This window comes from Pelodiscus sinensis, unplaced genomic scaffold (genome assembly GCF_049634645.1).
Source record: "Pelodiscus sinensis isolate JC-2024 unplaced genomic scaffold, ASM4963464v1 ctg36, whole genome shotgun sequence".
In the NCBI taxonomy this organism is placed as follows: Eukaryota; Metazoa; Chordata; order Testudines; family Trionychidae; genus Pelodiscus; species Pelodiscus sinensis.
In genome coordinates, this window is record NW_027465931.1 from 3,258,836 (window position 1) to 3,278,222 (window position 19,387).

General features: G+C 58.3%; 1 protein-coding gene across 1 annotated transcript in view; it reads left to right on the forward strand.

Annotated features, from left to right (window-relative positions):
- Positions 1-19,387, forward strand: part of LOC102450345 (autism susceptibility gene 2 protein homolog) — a 437,768-nt gene that overhangs the window by 311,056 nt on the left and 107,325 nt on the right. The window lies entirely within an intron of this gene.

Sequence of the window (19,387 nt, forward strand, 5' to 3'; positions counted from 1 at the left end):
GTGATTTCCTGAATTGCGCTCGCTTCTTGTAAACCATTTTAATTATAGTTTTGCACCTTTACAAATGTTATTTCCATTACTCCGAACACATTGTCCTTTATCTGTATTATCACTTTGCAATGCATGTGCTGTTTATTTTTTATTTTAATAGCTAATGATCATCCAAAAATGTTAATTAAGTAGTTGTTATTGGTTTTAGGAATTCCAGCTCTGTGTCTATTGTAGCACTTGCTATGATTTTTGTACTTTGATTTGTAATTAGGACTTTTTAATCCTACAGCAGAAGCATAGCAAAGGGGGATTTGGTTGGGGAGGAGGAGCTGGGTTGCTTAGCTCTGAAGGAGGGAGATTTAGTGGAGGGCTCTGGGGTTGCTTGTCTCTGAAGGAAGGGGATTTGGTTGGTGGGGGTGGGGGGCTCTGGGTTTGCCTGTCTCTGAGGGAGGGGGATTTGGTTGTGGGAGGTGCTTGGGGTGCCTGGCTCTGGCATCAGCTGGTAGAAAACCTGCCAGTCTCCAGCGGCAGCCCCTGGTCAGGCAGGCCAGGGCCAAGGGGCATGGAGCAGGGGGTGGGGGGCCAGAGGCATGTCAGGGCAGGCAATGGCAGGGGGAGAGCACAAGTGGGAGGTGGATCTTGAAAGGAAGAGGTAGCTCAGGAACATTTTGAGTGGGTGGGACAGTGTGTGTGTGGGGGACCTTGGGGCAAGAACAGCAGGGTGGGGGATCACGGGTCTGGGTGCTTGTGCCCCCCAACCCCACGTTTTGGGCAGCAGTGCCCAGCCAAGGCAAGGGACAGCATATGTTAAAGACCCAGAGTAAAGTGATGGCTTGGCTGGTGGGGAAGCGAGAAGAGCTTTGTCATTTGTGAATTTAAATAATTGCAGCTTCATTTAAATTTAAATGGCTGCTGCGCTTTGCCAACCAGCTGATGATCAGCTGTTTGTTGGCAGATCGGGGCAGTCTAGATGCTCCCCCGTCGACATGAAAGCCCTTTGTCGACCTCCCCGGTAAACCTCATCCCACGAGGCATAAGGGGAAAGGTTGACAAAGGGCTTTCACACTGAGGCACAGTGGGGGCTGTGACATGCCTGAAGTCACACACCAGGCTGGACTAGAAGCTCAGTTTCCAGTGGTTCAGGGGCTGTCTACATGGGTAGCAAAGATGTGAGTGCAGCACAGACCAGCATTGTTATGTCGTGGGGAGTTTCACAGCATAGGAAGAAATCAGTGGAAAGGCAGAGAGCTGGAGTAGGTGCAAGTGTCCATTTTATTGCATAGCACAGAACTCACTAGAACAAGCCCAGACTAGCTGGGCTGACCCCAGTGACCTACTCAGTTACCATAACAAGATCTACATCTACAACCCAATATACAACATGCATAACCTGGATCACTGCAATCTGATTAATGTGGGGAACAACCGCAGGGTGGGGCTTCAGCAATCACGTCCTGTCTAGCTTGTGCTGCGATCAAGCCACCCCTGCTCAAAGGAGACAGCGAAGGGCAGAGATGGATATCCGGCAGCCACCTCCTGCCCCCGCTTCTCCCATCTGCTCAGCCCTGCCCCCAGGCTTGCTGAGGCCTATGGGGGGAATGCTTCAGAACTAGCCAACTCACTCCCCTCACACTGCAACACCAGCCTAGAGGCACCACAGGGCCTGGCCCCTGGGTCCCCACAGTGTGGGAGAAAACAGGGCCTGACCTGATCCCCAGTGCAAGGGATCCACTTGAGGGCCCTAGCACCAAAATCTCACTGGGCCTCTCTAGGAGGCTACAGGGCTTCTCTAGGGGGCGCTGGTTCTGGTTCAGTCCTGGGGCAGGGGGCACAGGCTGGCTCACGGAGGTATGGATGGGCTCTGGGGATCCGTCCCTTCTAGGGGGCACCAGCCCCCATCTAACCCCATGCGGGCAGTATAGAATCACAGAACACTAGAGCTGGAAGTGACCTCGAGAGGTCATCGAGTCCAGTCCCCTGCCCTCACAGCAGGACCAAGCACCCAGGGCTACTCAACACATGGCCTGTGGGCCACATGCTGCCCACGGCCAGTTTGTTTGCGCCCGCGGTGCAGTTTGGGTTTATGTGGGGATCAACACGTGGCCGGCGAGTGGGAGCCAAAACAAAAAAGTAGTCAGTGGAATGATCTTCTGTTGATGTGTTTTAGTAGTTAAACTCTTGGACTGTCATTGCTCATGAAAAGTGCTGTCACATGGGTAGAAATCGGGGAAATGTTGCATTTTATTAATATCAGCAGAACTGACTTAAATGGGGCCCGTGTGTTGTGTAGTCCTGCCTTAATCTTTGTATTCATGCCTGTCAGTGTGAGAGAAGCTATTTGTATAGATTTGCTTGCATATTCAACCACACTTGTGTTGAGGCCCTCAGCATGTTCTGTAAGTATCAGTGTGGCCCCAGGGCTTCCAAAGTTGAGTTGCCCTCGCTCATCCCTGACAGGTGTCTGTCTAACCTGGTCTTAAATATCTCCGGTGATGGAGATTCCGCAATCTCCCTAGGCAATTTATTCCAGTGTTTAACCACCCTGACAGGCAGGACGTTTTTCCTAATGTCCAACCTAAACCTCCCTTGCTGCAATTAATCCCATTGCTTCTCATCCTAACCTCAGAGGCCAAGGAGAACAATTTTTCCTCCTCCTTATGATACTCTTTTAGGGTATGTCTACACTACAGTGCTATTTCGAATTAACTTAATTTGAAATAAGCTAATTCGAAATAACGCATCTATACACAAAAACTATTTCGAAAAAGCGTTTTGCTATTTCAAAATAGCGCGTCCACACTGAGTGGACCCTGAACCGAAGTTAAGACAGGCTGGAACCAGTGCTGGCAGGGCATCAGGTTAGGACTTCGTGTGTGGGGCTGCTGCCTGAGGCTAACTGAGCTCCGTGCTTAAAAGGACCCTACCCCCACCCCAGACAGACAGTTCTCAGGGTTCCCCGCTTGCTTGTCTACCTCGAAGAAGGACAGCAAAGCAGTCCTGTCTTGGAGTGCCCTGAGTGCCCGAACTCGGGACACCACAGCACTCGGCCACAGGGAGCCAGAGCTGCCCCTGGGCACGCCAGTGCATCTTGTGGGGTCGTTGCCATCAGCCCGGCTGAACTTGCCGCAGGCTGCCATCCAGGGGGTCCATCGGGGGGCTGTCAGGATCCAGGAGGCCCTGCGGGAGACCGTCCACCCCAAGGAGCCTGGAGAGCCTCCCCGGTCCTCCCCACTGGGGGCTCGTGTCCCATTCCTCCCTCACGTCCTTCCACTTACCCCTCCCTAGCCCCCCTTCCTGATGTCAAATAAAAGACACGTATGTTCAAAAATAGAAACTGGGTTTGTTGAACAAAACTGGAGGGGGGGGATGAACCTCTGGGGAGACTGGGAAAAGGAAGTGGGAGAGGGGAAGAGAGAGGGTGGGAGAGGGGAGGGGGAAACGTGGGAGGAGGGAGCTGGAAGGGGGAAGCAAGGGGAAGAAGGGGGAGGGGAAGCTCAGGGTTCGGGGTCTCGCCGGACCAACTTGACTTTCATGTTAACCTGCTCCTGGGTTCACATGTGGCCTTTGGTGGCCAGGCTGGCAGCTATCCTGCCATAGACGGCTGGGTTTCTCCATCTAGCGCGGAGATCATGGACGTTGGGGGCATCCCCCCCCAAACCTGAATAAGGTCCATGATCTCCACCCTGGACCAGGAAGGCACCCGCCTTCTCCAGCCCCTGTCAGGCTCCTGGGAGCTGGCAGACTGCTCCTGGGGAGCGGTGGAGGGCTGGCTGCCAGTGGCTTGCTGGCTCATGTTTTGGGGCCACTGGGTCGGGGGCCTCGGTGGCCACTGCTGGCTCTGGGCTGGCAGGCTTGGAGCTGGCACAGGCACTGTGGCCAGGGTCTACCCTTTTAATGGCTCCAGGGCTGGATAGTAAGTTTTCCTGGCTGTGCCCAGAGTGGCCACCAGGGCTCCCTGAGAAGGGCTGGGGGCCCCCTATTTCGAATTAAGTGTCTATACAGCACTTAACTTGAAATAGCTATTTCGAATGAGGTGTTACTCCTCGTAGAATGAGGTTTACAAAATTCAAAATAAGGGCTCCACTATTTCGAATTTATTTTGAAATAGCAGTTTGCCTGTGTAGATGCTATTAAAGTTAATTCGAAATAACTGTTGTTATTTCGAATTAACTTTGTAGTGTAGTGTCACGCACTCCCCCCTTAACCCCTCCCGCCCGAGACCATGTGGGAGTGGGTCCTCATGTTAACGTCACAGAGGTCCCAGTCCCTACCTTTTGCTCTGGGCTTGTAACGTAAAGGGGTTAGGTATCGGCCCATGCAGGTGCGCGTACACTAGGCCAACCTACCGCCCCGCAAGCCGGGTATCTCCTTTGGATTGGGATTTAGTCACTGGCCGTCTGGGTGAGCGCCTTTGCACGAGCCCCCCCCCCCCCCCCTTACGGGGTCTCACACTCCACCGTCGGCCCCATCCCTGGATGGATGGAGGGGCAGGCTGTGAGCGTTGTGCTCGTTCAGGGCTTCGTGCTATCTGTCCACGCCAGCAGGTGGCTATTCTCTCGGCCTCCTCGTTCCTGGTTGTCCCTGATCCTGCACTCACATCTCCCAACTCTTCCGGCCGGTATTCGGGACCCCCGGCCGCAGAAGCCCCTGCCCCGGTACCTCCGTCTCCTGCTCGCCGGCTCTCCAGTCCGCCGGCCACTGCTGCCCGAGCTCCCGGCATCTCTCCTCGCCCTCCCGCTCCTCCCGCTCTCCCCCTCTGCTTCTTTCCTTCCTCCCATGGCTCCGGACACTTCCGCCTCGCCCCCGGCATCTCCGGCCGCTTTTCCCCGCCTCTGGCATCTTCAGCCGCTTCCGCGCCGCCTCCCGCGTCTCCGGCCACTTCCGCCTCTCCTTCGGCGTCTCCGGCCACCTCCGCTCCACCTTCAGCGTTCTCGGACGGTTCTGCCCCTCCTCCTCCCCCCAGCTAATCTTGCCCCTCTTAAACGCAGCGTGCGGGTCCTAGCGCATGCGCAGCACCGCTGGGGGGGCCCGCCTGCCTCCCTCCCGGCGCCTAAGGTCTCGGTGCCATTCGGGCATGTGCGCAGGGACGGGTTCACCCCGTCACACACCCTCCCCTTAAGTTTAGTTCTTCTATTCTTTCTGCCTCTCCCCCGCTTGCTCTAGAGAAAAAGTCGGCATTACCGTGCTTCTTACCGGGCCTGTGTGCCACCTCAAATTCGTAAGGTTGTAATGCCAAATACTAGCGCATTATCCGCGGGTTTGTCTCCTTCATTGAATTCAGCCACCGTAGCGGGGCATGGTCCGTCACTGAAAGAAACGGGGCCCCCAACAGATAATAGCATAGGGCCTCGACGGCCCATCTTACTGCCAGTGCCTCCTTTTTGATCGTGGAATATTGTTGTTCTCTGGGGAATAGCTTGCGACTTAGGAACAGTATGGGGTGTTCCACGCCCCTTTTTTCTTGGGATAACACTGCCCTAAGCCCCACTTCCGAGGCATCGGTCTGTAAAATAAAAGGTTGGGAGAAATCAGGTTGTGTTAGTACCGGCTCTCGGGACAGCCGTTGCTTAAGGGTTTGGAATGCCTTTTCAAATGGTTCGGACCAATTAATTCTTTTTGGCTGGTTGTTCTTCGTTAATTCGGTTAACGGCACTGCTATCGTCACGAAATCTGGCACAAACCGCCTGTAATAGCTGGCCAGGCCTAGGAATTGCCTAACCTGTTTCTTTGTTGTCGGCGCTCGGTATTCTTGTAGGGCTTGTATTTTTCCTATCAGGGGCTTCAGTTTTCCTCCCCCTACCGTGTATCCCAGATACGTCACTTCGTTCTGTCCGATGCAGCATTTGTTTGGGTTGGCTGTCAGACCTGCCTTCCCAAGTTCGGTCAAGATGGCCCCCACATGTTGCAGGTGTTCTGCCCATGACTGACTGTAAATAATAACGTCATCAATGAAGGCTGCCGCATACGCGAGGTGTTTCTGCATCACTTTATCCATCAATCTTTGAAATGTGGCCGCCGCCCCATGTAGGCCGAAGGGCATTGTAGTGAACTGAAAAAGTCCAAATGGGGTGGGGAAGGCCGTTTTCTCCCGGGAAGCCAGGGTCAGGGGAATCTGCCAGTACCCTTTTGTAAGGTCTAGGGTGGACAAGTATTGGGCTTGTCCCAATCGTTCTAGTAGCTCATCCACCCTAGGCATCAGGTAGGCATCGAATCTTGAGATCGCATTAACCTTCCGAAAATCTATGCAAAAGCGGATGGCCCCACCCGGTTTAGGCACTAACACTATGGGACTACGCCATTCGCTCTTAGATTCCTCTACTACTCCCAACCGTAGCATCATTTGGAGCTCCTGCTGGACGGGCGCCCACATTTTCCGGGGCAAGGGCCTGATGGCATCTCAGACCTTCTGCCCTGGTTTAGTGGCTATATGATGGCTAGTTAACATAGTGCGTCCCGGTTGGGTTGAGAGGATGTGGACAAATTTATGTACTAACTGTCGAACCTCCATTTTCTGCCTCGGTGTAGTGGGGCCTATTTGAAGACACGGGAGAGTCTTTCTAAAAGACCCTCCCCCAGCCTTGTGGGAGGGACGACTGGACCCGTGCTCAATTAATTACTGGGGACAAATGATGACAAAAGGGGCAGGGAGTGCAGGCTAAAGGTTCATAACTAGGGAACCAGATGGGGACACCGAGCAGAGAACCCCGGACAGTTGAGAACTTGAAAGTGGAAGACAGTATAGGGGACAGTGATCATGAAATAATAGAGTTCATGATCTTAAGGAAAGGTAGAAGGGAGACCAGCACAATTGAGATAATGGATTTCAGGAAGGCAGATTTTGATAAGCTCAGAGAACTTGTAGGTAAGGTCCCATGGGAAGCAAGACTGAAGGGAAAAACAACTGAGGAGAGTTGGAAGTATTTCAAAGGGACGTTGTTAAGGGCCCAAAAGCAAACAATTCTGCTGTGTATGAAAGATAGAAAATATGGCAAAAGACCAGCTTGGCTTAACAAGGAGATCTTGCATGATCTCAAAATAAAAAAGGAGTCATATAAAAAATGGAAACTAGGACAAATAACAAAGGATGAATATAGGCAAACAACACGGGAATGCAGGGGCAAGATTAGGAAGGCAAAGGCACAAAATGAGATCAAACTAGCTACAGGCATAAAGGGAAACAAGAAGACCTTTTATAAATACATTAAAAGCAAGAGGAAGACCAAGGACAGGGTAGGCCCACTACTTAGTGAGGAGGGAGAAGCAGTAACAGGAAACTTGGAAATGGCAGAGATGCTCAATGACTTCTTTGTTTCGGTCTTCACCGAGAAGTCTGGAGGTGTGCCTAACGTAGTGAATACAAGCAGAGAGAGGGTAAATTTAGAAGATAGGATACACAAAGAACAAGTTAAAAATCACTTAGGAAAGTTAGATGTCAGCAAGTCATAGAATCATAGAATAATAGGACTGGAAGGGACCTCGAGAGGTCATCGAGTCCAGTCCCCCGACCTCAAGGCAGGACCAAGCTCCGTCTACACCATCCCTGACAGATGTCTATCTAACCTGTTCTTAAATATCTCCAGAGAGGGAGATTCCACCACCTCCCTTGGCAATTTATTCCAATATTTGACAACCCTGACAGTTAGGAATTTTTTCCTAATGTCCAATCTAAACCTCCCCTGCTGCACTTTAAGCCCATTACTCCTTGTCCTGTCCTCAGAAACCAAGAGGAACAAATTTTCTCCTTCCTCCTTGTGACACCCTTTTAGATATTTGAAAACCGCTATCATGTCCCCCCTTAATCTTCTTTTTTCCAAACTAAACAAGCCCAGTTCATGAAGCCTTTGGTCGGGGAGCGGTCTGCTGTGGGGCCTGCGGGGGGCCGCCGATACACCTGCCCGCGAGGATCCACCCCAGCCCTCTCAATGCAGTACACAACCATCGCAACGCTGAACACCCAGAGCTATAGGGCGGGTCTCCGCAGGAGACGGGTGCTCTCCTTCCTTCGGGAGGGGGGGTACTCGGTGGTTTTCCTGCAGGAGACCCACACGACTCCAGCCGTCGAGGCTGGCTGGCGGCTGGAGTGGGGGGACGGGGTGCACTTTAGCCACCTCGGCGCTCGCTCGGCCGGGGTGGCCACCCTGTTCTCCCCTGCCCTACGGCCCGAGGTGCTGGGGACTGCGGAGGTTGTCCCGGGCCGCCTGCTGCACATCCGGGCCCGCATGGAGGGGCAGACGTTGAACCTGGTCAACGTCTACGCCCCGAACGCGAGCCCGGACCAGGTCACCTTTTATCGGCAGACGGCCACCTTCCTCGGCACTCTGGATCCTCGCGAGGGCCTGGTCCTGGGCGGGGACTTCAACACCACCACCCTTGATGACCGGGACCGTGTAGGACTCACGAATTGCCAGGCCGCGGCAGACGTCCTCAGGGAGATCGTGAAACATCACTCCCTGGTGGACGTCTGGCGGGACCACCACCCGGACGAAAGTACCACCTTCACTTACGTCCGGGTGGGGAAAACACGGTCGAGCCACTCCCGGTTGGATCGCATTTACGTTTCACGATTCCATCTGTCACAAGCCCACTCCTCCAGCATCCGTCCGGCCCCGTTCACGGACCACCATTTGGTGGCCGTGAAAGCCTCTCTAACTTCAGAGAGGCTGGGGCCGGCCTACTGGCATTTTAACAATAGCTTGCTGGAGGACGTGGGCTTCGTGGCGTCCTTCCGGGAGTTCTGGCAGGCCTGGCGGGGGCAGCAAGGGAGGTTTAGATTGGACAAAAATTCCTAACTGTCAGGGTGGTCAAATATTGGAATAAATTGCCAAGGGAGGTGGTGGAAACTCCCTCTCTGGAGATATTTAAGAACAGGTTAGATAGACATCTGTCAGGGATGGTGTAGACAGAGCTTGGTCCTGCCTTGAGGGCGGGGGGCTGGACTCGATGACCTCTCGAGGTCCCTTCCAGTCCTATTATTCTATGATTCTATGATTCTATGAATTAGCGCTGTAGTGTAGACGTACCCTATGGGTCTTAGATAGTCCCACCACTTAGAATCGGGGCGGGACACGAGGGTGGGGAAATGCAGGGTGTGGAGCACGAGCGTGTACAGCTGTTCCCTAGGCGCGGTCCGGAAACAGACCGGCTCCAGATTTTGCAGCCGGCTGGGAGTCCAGGGGTGGGGAGGCCGGGGGGGCCCACGGAACAGGGGCCCAATAAAAATGGACGGAGGCTTTGCAGGAAGGGAGGGGCGGGGCGTCCCCTCTCGCAGGGCTCTCTGTAGGAGGTCGAGAGCGGGCCGCGGCAAGGCCGCCTTCACCTCCTGGAGTAGGCGCAGAGGGGTTCGGGGGGTGGAGAGCCCCATGCGCTGATCGAGCGCTCGGGGGTCCACCCAGTCCCCCCCGTCGTAGTCCAGGAGGTCCCCGACCATGGTGGTTTCTGCCAGGATCAGCCTCCGGCGCACCGAGGGAGACTCCACCACCCGCACGCACAAGGCTGGATTGTGGAGCAGGGGCTCCGCGAGGAGGTCTGCTCCCTCGGAGGCCACAACGGACCTGGTCGCTGAGAACAGCTTCCAGGTCCGGGGGAGGTCCTGGTAGAATTCCGGCAGCTCTGAGAGGTCTCGCGGAAGACCCCTCGGGTGGATAAAAAAGATCTGCTGGTCGTATCGGAGCCCTCGGAGGTGGCGGAGGAAGGCGCGCGCCAAGGTGCCCCATGCCGGACTACCTGCACTGAAGAGGAGTCTCTGCAGGGCCTGGAGGCGGAAGGTCCGGACCTGGCTGTGCACGCAGACCAGGCCCTGGCCCCCCTCATCCGGGGGAGAGAAAAGACCCCTGCAGAGACCCAGTGCAGTCCTGGCCAAAAGAACTCCAAAGCTGCCCTCTGGAGCTTGGCCAGGACCTCCGGGGCTGGGCGCAGGGTGTTGAGCCGGTGCCAGAGCATGGAAAGAACCAGCTGATTTAGCACCAGTGCCCTCCCGCGAAGGGAGAGACACCGGAGCAGTCCTGCCCATCTCCGCCACTGCCCACCCACCCTGGCCTCCAAACCTTGCCAGTTTTCCGGCGGAGAAGGATGCGTGGCGGATAAATAGACGCCCAGATAGAGCAGCGGACCCGCGCTCCACCTGATGGCCTGAAGCACGGGTGGGAGGGAGCCGGCTCGCCACCCGTCCCCGACCACGAGGCCAGAGCTCTTGACACAGTTGACCTGGGCGGAGGAGGCTGCCAAGTAGACGGCTTGGCAAGCCTCCACCCGCGCCAGGTCGCCCGGGTCCTGGACCATGAGGAGCACGTCATCGGCGTACGCCGACAGGACCAGCCGCAGCTCTGGCTCCCGAAGCACCAACCCCGTCAACCTCCTACGGAGGAGACCAAGGAAGGCCTTGATCGCCAGAGCGTACAGCTGGCCCGACAGCGGACACCCCTGACGTACCCCCCGCCCGAAGCTGACCGGCTCGGTCAGGGTCCAGTTGAGCCTGACCAAACACTCCGCGAGGGCGTACAGCACCCGGAGAAAACCCACAAAACGGGGCCCGAAGCCGAAGGCCTGAAGGATGCCCAGGAGATACCCGTGGCCCATCCTGTCGAACGCCTTCTCCTGGTCCAGGGACAGGAGGGCGAACGACAAGCCATCCCTACGCCCGAGCTCTAAGAGATCCCGGACCAAATACAAGTTGTCAAATATACTACGGCCCGGGACGGTGTAGGTCTGGTCGGGATGGATCACGTCCGCCAGCATGGACCGCAGTCGCAGCGAGATGGATTTCGCTACGACCTTGTAGTCCGTGCTGAGGAGCGAGACGGGACGCCAGTCCCGTAGGTCGCGGAGGTCCCCCTTCTTTGGCAGTAGGGCGAGCACCGCTCGCCTGCACGACAGAGGGAGGACCCCGCTCTCCAAGGACTCGGCCCAGACGGTGACGAGGTCTGGGCCGAGGACGTCCCAGAACACGCGGTAGAACTCCACGGTCAGCCCGTCCATGCCCGGGATTTTATTGGTGGGCATGAGACGGAGGGCTTCCGAGAACTCGGCCAGAGTGAGAGGCAGCTCCAGCCGGTCTCGGTCGCCCGCGCTGACCGTCGGGAGGTCGGTCCAGAGCGCCCTGCAGGCGTCAGCTTCGGTCGGATCCGGGGAGAACAAACTGGCGTAGAAGGCCCTGGCCCTTCCACGCATCTCCACCGGATACGTGAGGGGGGTGCCGTCCTCTGCCAGGAGGCAGGTGACGTGCTTTTTAGCCCCCCTCCTTTTCTCCAGGGCATAGAAGAAGCGGGAGCCGGGATCCATCTCCCGAAGGAGATGGATGCGAGATCAAACAAAAGCGCCCCGGCCCCTGTGTTCTTCCAGGGCCCAGAGCTCCTCCCGCTTCTCCCGGTACGCCTCGCGGAGGAGTGGATCCTCGGGGGCGGACGCCAGGCACCTCTCAAGCTTCAAAACCTCCCGATCCAACTGCTCTATCGCCGCATCCCTCCGCCGGCTGGCGCCCCGGGAGTAGTCGCGGCAGAAGAGCCGGGCGCGCACCTTCCCCACGTCCCACCATCGCCGCGCCGAGGGAAAGGCGGGCCGCTGCCCCCGCCAGGCCTGCCAGAACTCCCGGAAGGACACCACGAAGCCCACGTCCTCCAGCAAGCTATTGTTAAAATGCCAGTAGGCCGGCCCCAGCCTCTCCGAAGTTAGAGAGGCTTTCACGGCCACCAAATGGTGGTCCGTGAACGGGGCCGGACGGATGCTGGAGGAGTGGGCTCGTGACAGATGGAATCGTGAAACGTAAATGCGATCCAACCGGGAGTGGCTCGACCGTGTTTTCCCCACCCGGACGTAAGTGAAGGTGGTACTTTCGTCCGGGTGGTGGTCCCGCCAGACGTCCACCAGGGAGTGATGTTCCACGATCTCCCTGAGGACGTCTGCCGCGGCCTGGCAGTTCGCGAGTCCTACACGGTCCCGGTCATCGAGGGTGGTGTTGAAGTCCCCGCCCAGGACCAGGCACTCGCGAGGATCCAGAGTGCCGAGGAAGGTGGCCGCCTGCCGATAAAAGGTGACCTGGTCCGGGCTCGCGTTCGGGGCGTAGACGTTGACCAGGTTCAACGTCTGCCCCTCCATGCGGGCCCGGACGTGCAGCAGGCGGCCCGGGACAACCTCCGCAGTCCCCAGCACCTCGGGCCGTAGGGCAGGGGAGAACAGGGTGGCCACCCCGGCCGAGCGAGCGCCGAGGTGGCTAAAGTGCACCCTGTCCCCCCACTCCAGCCGCCAGCCAGCCTCGACGGCTGGAGTCGTGTGGGTCTCCTGCAGGAAAACCACCGAGTACCCCCCCTCCCGAAGGAAGGAGAGCACCCGTCTCCTGCGGAGAGCCGCCCTATAGCTCTGGGTGTTCAGCGTTGCGATGGTTGTGTACTGCATTGAGAGGGCTGGGGTGGATCCTCGCGGGCAGGTGTATCGGCGGCCCCCCGCAGGCCCCACAGCAGACCGCTCCCCGACCAAAGGTCAGGAGAGCATCTCGAAACCTGTGGGTCCGGCGGTAGGTCGCGCCGTCCTGCCTATTCGTCCCTCTCCCCTCCTGCAACAAAGCTCTAGTGGCCTGGAGGATGAGATGGAAGTCCCCCCAGCACTGGAGGGCGAGCTGCACCTTTCCTTTTGCCCCATGGTTATCCGCGAGGAATTGGCGCAGCTCGCTCCTCAGCGCCAAGGGGGAGCCAGGGTTCTCCTCCGTCCGGGCCCTCGGGTGGAGCTCACGGGCCACGGAGACGGGCAAACAGGGATCCGATCCCCAACGCGGCGCCGACACAGATGGCACCGCGCTGCCCGTCCCCGACCCCGGCGAGGGAGGGGGCGGCGGAGGGAACAACGCAGCCCCTAACGGGTTAGGGACCGGGGATACAAATTCCACCCCACGAGAGCCGCTCGCAGCTAGCGGGAACGAGACGGCCCTCGCGGGGGTGGCACTAGCAGACATTTGGGGGGGCAGCTGGGACGGGTCAGGTATGGGAGGAGGATGGGGGATGTCAGCGGGGGGGGGGGGTTCTCCACAGTCAGGGCGGGAGAAAGGGTGGGCTCTAGGCCAGACGGTGGGTCGGGGTTAGGAAGTGGGGGGGAAGCAGGAATAGGAGAGGGATCGGGAGCAGGGGAGGGCTCGGGGCTGGAGATGGGTTCGTAAAGGGCGGAAGCGGGGATGAGGGAGGGGTCGGGACGTGGGAGCGGATCAGAATCCCGGGCAGGGCCTGGCGGGGGGGGGGGGGTGTCCCCCGTGGCCATCCCTCCAGACTGTGGCGCCTCCCGAATGGGGACCTGGGAATCGGGAGCGGGGAGAGGGGGGCCCGCGCCGACACCGGGCTCAGATGGAAAACCAGATATTGGTGCCTCGGCGTCGGCCAGTGTGGCGTCTTCTGCCGGGCCCCCAGCGGGAAAGAGGGACCCGGCCGCTCATCGCCAGCCGTCGCCCCTAAGGGCTCGGCGGCATCCGTTCCGGCGCTCGAGTCGGCCGGGCCAGTGGGTAACATCAGGGGCGCCCCGAGCGTGAGGACGGGGTCGGCCACCTGGGACACGGGGTTAGGGAGAGGAGGGGGCGGCACCACAGAGTCGCCACCCAGACCGAGGCCCGCTGGCGGAGGGTCGTCCTCCCCCTGGTTGAGCGGGGTCAGACCCAGGGCCTCGATCTCCTCAAAGATGGAGCTAAGCTCCATCCCCTCGGCCCCAGAGCCTTCCCCTCCGGCCGCCGAGGCAACAATTACCTCAGCGGGGACGGAGGGGGGCTCAGTTGGAGCCGGAGCTGGGGGGGGTCCAGCAGAGGCCTCCTCGCGGATAGGCTCCGCAGGGAGGACGTCGTCGTCCCCCCTCGCCGCCACGACTTCCTCGGCTGGCGCCTCCTGCCGACGCTCACCGGGGGCAATCTTGACAGCGCTGGCCCACCTTGGGATCTTTCAGGGGGCCTTCCAACCCTCCCCATCGGAGGGGGGAGAGGGAGCCCGCGAACGGCAGGCTCTGCGCTTCCCCCGAGCGAGCGTCCAGCCCTCCGAGGTGGAGGTGGAGGGCTGGTCAGCAGGGGCGAGGCCGGGGGGGACTTTTGGTATTCGGGGAGGGTGTTGTGGTAAGGGTTGGGAAAGGGGGGGTACTTCCACCCGGGGGGAGCCCTCTCCCTCGCCCGGCAGCGACTGCGCCACCCTCTCCTCCTCCGGCCCCGCAGAAATGGATCGCGTAAGAGCGGGGCCCGCCTGCCGAGCCGTCGGTTGGAGGAGGGGCGGCCGCGGAGGCCGGACTACCAGGGGGGTCGGCGGTGGCGGGGCTGGCGCCCTCCCGGGCCCCGGTGGGCCCGGACGCCTCCCCTGACCGGGCCAAGGGGCAGTCCCTCCGAACGTGCCCCATCGCCCAGCAGAGGAAGCACTGGGCCTCACCCGTCGAGTAATGGACTCGGTAGAGGACCCCCTGGTAGGGCACCATAAAGGACCCCTCTAGTGCCACCCCGCCACGCCACGCCGGCGGCATTTGTAATTGCACCTGTCAGCAGAAGGATAGGACGTGGCGGAGGGCGGGGTCCTTACAGCCCAACGGGAGAGGGCTGATTGTTGAAATGGGCTTCCCCAGGGTGGAGAGGGAAGGCAACAGGACGGCATTGGGGAGGAAGGGCGGGACGGAGGTGAGAACCACCCGTACGCCCAGGTCCTCCAGTGGCTCGAGGGGCACGTGCACGCCCCCCACCGCCAGGCCCCTCTCCACCGCCTCCTGGGTGGTGGCCTCCGAGGCGAGGAAGAACACCGCCTTGCCGTACATTTTGGAGGCCGCTACCACGGCCGAGGCCCCCACCACCCTCGCCAACGCCCGCACGTAGGTTTCCACGTGGGGCGAGGCGGCTACCAGGAGGCAACGGATGCCGTGCCTCCTGGTCAAGGTGGGAAAGGGGCCCCGGCCACCAGGGATGGAGCTGGAGGCGGCAGTCGGGGCGGATGACCCGGCACGTGGGGGGGCAGCAGCGGCCACCTGGGCGTACGCTCTGGGGGCTGTAGGTGGATCACCCCCAGAGCCAGTGGGGGGAACAGCAGGGGAAGGAGGGGCTGCGGTAGATGATAGGGCCACAGGGGACGGGGCGGCCTCGGCCGTGGTGGATTTGGCTTTCAGGGCTGGGCCTTTGCCCTTTTTCTTCCCCCCGCCCTTTTTCCCGGCCGAGGTGGTGGCTGCTCCCGAATCTGGGGGAGCGTCGGTCGTGGCAGCGGCGGAGCTCAGACCTGGGGTCGGGAGGTCAGCCACAGCATTCGTTGGGCCTGATGGTAATGAGGGGGCCGTGGGATTGACAGGGGCAGGGACTTCCTCCATCATGGAAGCGGGGAGGAAGGAGGCACAGATGACAGGAGGGGGGAACAAAGGTTAACCGCTCCTCCCCACCAGACAGCAGGTGAGGGAGGAGGGTGTCCGTGAGGGAGGGGGTGGGAAAGAGGGAGGGCACTGGTTTCGGGGAGGGCGACTAAGGGTGTGGGGGGGTTAGCAGCCTCTCCTCCCTGCTGAGGCTGTAGCAGAGGAGGAGGGCGCTATTGTGGGGGCAGGGGCACGCGAGGGAAGGGGGGGTGGGGGGGTGTACAATTGGGAGGGAAGGGGAGAAAGGGAAGAGGGGGGTGTCACATTACCGAATTGGAGGGAAGCAGCCAGATCATGGCTGCACCCATAGGTGGGGGTGCTGGCCCCCAACAATGGTATAAAAGGGAGCCATGTGGGGTGCTGAATAGAAGCTTATTATCTGATAAGCCTATGTAAGCTATTTATGTGGTTGTATAATGTCTGTGTGTGTAGTTAGGAATCTGTAGTCTGTGTGGATCCTGAATACTTCTCTGCATGTGGCTGAGAATTGGGCAGAGCCCGGCCTGTGGACATGCTAATTAGCGAGGCCCTGTGGGACAATGGCTCTCAATGGGCCAAGGACACACCTAAAGCATGAGGGCGGACACCTAAGAGCTGCAGCAGAGAGAGGCTGAGGACCAGGTGACCGGCTGAGACCAGAAGAGGCCAGGGAGGAGGTATAAAGAGGCCATGTGGTCGATGCCATTTTGTTCTCAGCTCAGCACTTCATCCCAGAGGCAGCACTGCAGGGATCGAAGAGCCCGGAAGACCTGTGAACCCATCCTGATGCTAGGATGTGCAACAAGAACTTTTAAACCAGCAGCTGTAACATCTCTGCTAGAGCCTGCATCGAGGACTGGGAGATTCGGTGCATGTAACGTAATATTCTTTAACAACCTTACTCTCATGCTTTTCTTTCTTGTGTTAATAAACCTTTAGTTTTAGATTCTAAAGGACTGGCCCAGCGTGATTTGTGGGTAAGATCCAGAGGGTAAATTGACCAGGGATCTGTGGCTGGTTTCTTGGAACCGGACAGGACTTGTTCGGGGTAGGTGGGATTGGGTGCTAGGACCCCCCACCTGTGTATGAGGCCCAGGGCCATCTGGGGCACGGCTATTGCTGGGGTGTCGGAGGGGTTTTGCTCGGGAGGCTTCAGGCAGGCTGCTGAAGCGCTCGGTGGGACTGGTTTGTGGCTTGTTTGGAGAGGTCACCAGTCAGGGGGGCTGTAAGGAGCCCCGGATTTGAGCAATTCGCCCTGAGCGGACGCCCTCAGCTGTGCCCAGACACGGCCCGGTCCGTCACAGGGGGGCAACCACTCCCTCCCGCCGACTAGTTGCTGGGCAGGCAGTGGTCAGCGGGGGAAGGCCTCCAGGTGGTGGATGCTGGTGGGGTGGCCCTCCTTCTCTGGAGCGGCAACAGGAGCAGCTGGTGGCAGTGGTAGGTAGCAGCAGCAGCGGCAGCGTCATCCGGGGGGAGCAGCCCAGCAGCGTTGGGGTTTCAGCAGGCGGTGGGTGGTGGTTCAGTGAGGTGGGGAAGACTCCAGCTGGTGCAGGCGGCAGGACCAGGAACGGGGGGGAGAAGGAAGAGGGCAGCCCCTGCACCCTGCTGCCTCTCTCCGGGTATGTCTACACTACCCCGCTAGTTCGAACTAGCGGGGTAATGTATGCATACCGCACTTGCTAATGAAGCCCGGGATTTGAATTTCCCGGGCTTCATTAGCATAAGCGGGGAGCCGCCATTTTTAAATCCCCGCTGCTTCGAACCCCGTGTAGCGCGGCTACACGGGGCTCGAACTAGGTAGTTCGGACTAGGGTCCTATTCCGAACTACCGGTACTCCTCGTGAAACGAGGTGTACCGGTAGTTCGGAATAGGCACCCTAGTCCGAACTACCTAGTTCGAGCCCCGTGTAGCCGCGCTACACGGGGTTCGAAGCAGCGGGGATTTAAAAATGGCGGCTCCCCGCTTATGCTAATGAAGCCCGGGAAATTCAAATCCCGGGCTTCATTAGCAAGTGCGGTATGCATACATTACCCTCCTAGTTCGAACTAGGAGGGTAGTGTAGACATACCCTCCCTTCTCAGGAGTGGAGTGCGGGGGAATGGCCACCCACTGAGCCGGAGGAGGAGGAACCCCTCCAGACAGGAAAACCGACTACACTCAGGGTTAGGTTTTCCCCTACTTTTACCTCATTTGCAACCCCGGTTCCTTCTAAACAGGGCCCCAGCTCTAATTGTTGGGATGGTGGCGAAATCAATAATGCTTCCTTGGGGTGCCATTTCTTTAATAAATTTACGTGATATACTTTGGTCTCTCGTCTTCCCCCTGCCATTTTAAGCTCGTAATCCACAGGGCCTATCCGCCGGACCACCTCATAGGGACCCTGCCACCGGGCCAACAACTTGGACTCCCGAATTGGTAGGAGGAGGAGCACTCGATCCCCGGGGTTAAATTCTCAGGCCCTCGCTGGTCGGTCATAGTACTGGGTTTGCCTGGCCTGGGCTTCCAGTAAATTGGCCTTGGCAAACTCTCCCAGCCATTGCAATTTTTCCCTTAAGTGTATCATATAGGGGACGGACCCCATAGCCCGGGATCCCTGATCCTCCCAGGTTTCTTTAAGGAGGTCCAGGATCCCCCTTGGCTGTGGGCCATACAACAGCTCAAAAGGCGAAAATCCGGTGGAAGCTTGTGGTACCTCGCGGATCGCGAATAATAAAGGCGGTAGTAGTCTATCCCACTCTCGGGGTTCCTCAGTTACAAAACGTCTAAGCATGGCCTTCAAGGTCTGGTTAAAACGTTCCACTAAGGCATCAGTCTGGGGATGGTAGATGGCTGTTCGTAAGGTTTTCACCTCCAATAACTTACACAATTCCTTCATTAACCTGGAGGTTACGTTTGTACCCTGATCGGTAAGGATTTCTTGGGGGATCCCTACCCTCGAATATCTTTATCAACTCGGTCGCCAGGGTGGGGGCTAAGGTGTTTCTTATCGGCACTGCCTCGGGGTAGCGTGTTGTGTAGTCTACGACTACCATAATATATTGGGAACCTGCCTTGGATTTCTCCAAGGGTCCAACCAGGTCTAACCCAATACATTCAAAAGGTACTCCCACGATTGGCAACGGTATCAAAGGGGCCTTCAGGCCCAATTTCAAATTGGCCCTCTGACACTCTGGACAGGACTCGCAGAAGTTCCGAATTTCGCGATAAATTCCGGGCCAAAAAAACCATTGTATGACCCTCTGTTCCGTTTTCTCTCATCCCAGGTGCCCTGCCCAGGGATTTGCGTGGGCTAACTCTAGTACCTGCCGCCTATAGCGGCTGGGGACCAGTAATTGCCGACACCACCCCTCCTCCCGTGCCTCTTGGACTACTCGGTATAGGCGATCGTTTCGTACCTCGAAATGGGGCCCTTGCGGGACCTCTTGTTCATGATTTTCCTCCTTCGTGGCCCCTCGAGCTTGCTCCCAGGCTCGGCCTAGTGTGTGGTCGTTGCGTTGCTCCTGTAAGAAGTCTCCCCCTTCCAAGTTTCCCATCTCCTGGGACGACTCCTCGGCCACCTCCCCCTGAGCCCCAACCTTATTTGTAGTCTCTTCTCTTTCCTCCCTCTTGTCCTGGGGTCCTACCTGACTCCATTCCTGGAGTAGCTGTTGGAACCCGGGCCAGTCCCTCCCCAGAATCGCGGGGTACACTAACTTAGGGACAAGTGCCACCCTACATTGGCAGCCCCCTTCCTGATTCCTCACCCTCACCCAAATAGTGGGGTAGGTCCGGACGTCTCCATGGATGCATTGCATCTGCACGGGTGGGCCAAACCCTCGCGGATTGGGCACCAGTTCTGCTCATAATAGTGTCTGGCTACACCCCGAGTCCATTAACGCAGTCACCTCCTCCCCATTGACCATGATCTCCGTCGTGATCCGGCCTGACAGTGGGGGTCCTTCGTTGGGCCCCTCTGCTAATACCTCGCTGTACAAACAGTCCATAAACGGACAATCCCTCCTAAAGTGACCCTCCTGCCCGCACTCAAAACATACATTCTGTGGTGGGGTGACTACCTTAGGAGCCCGTTCTGCCCCTTCTAATCTT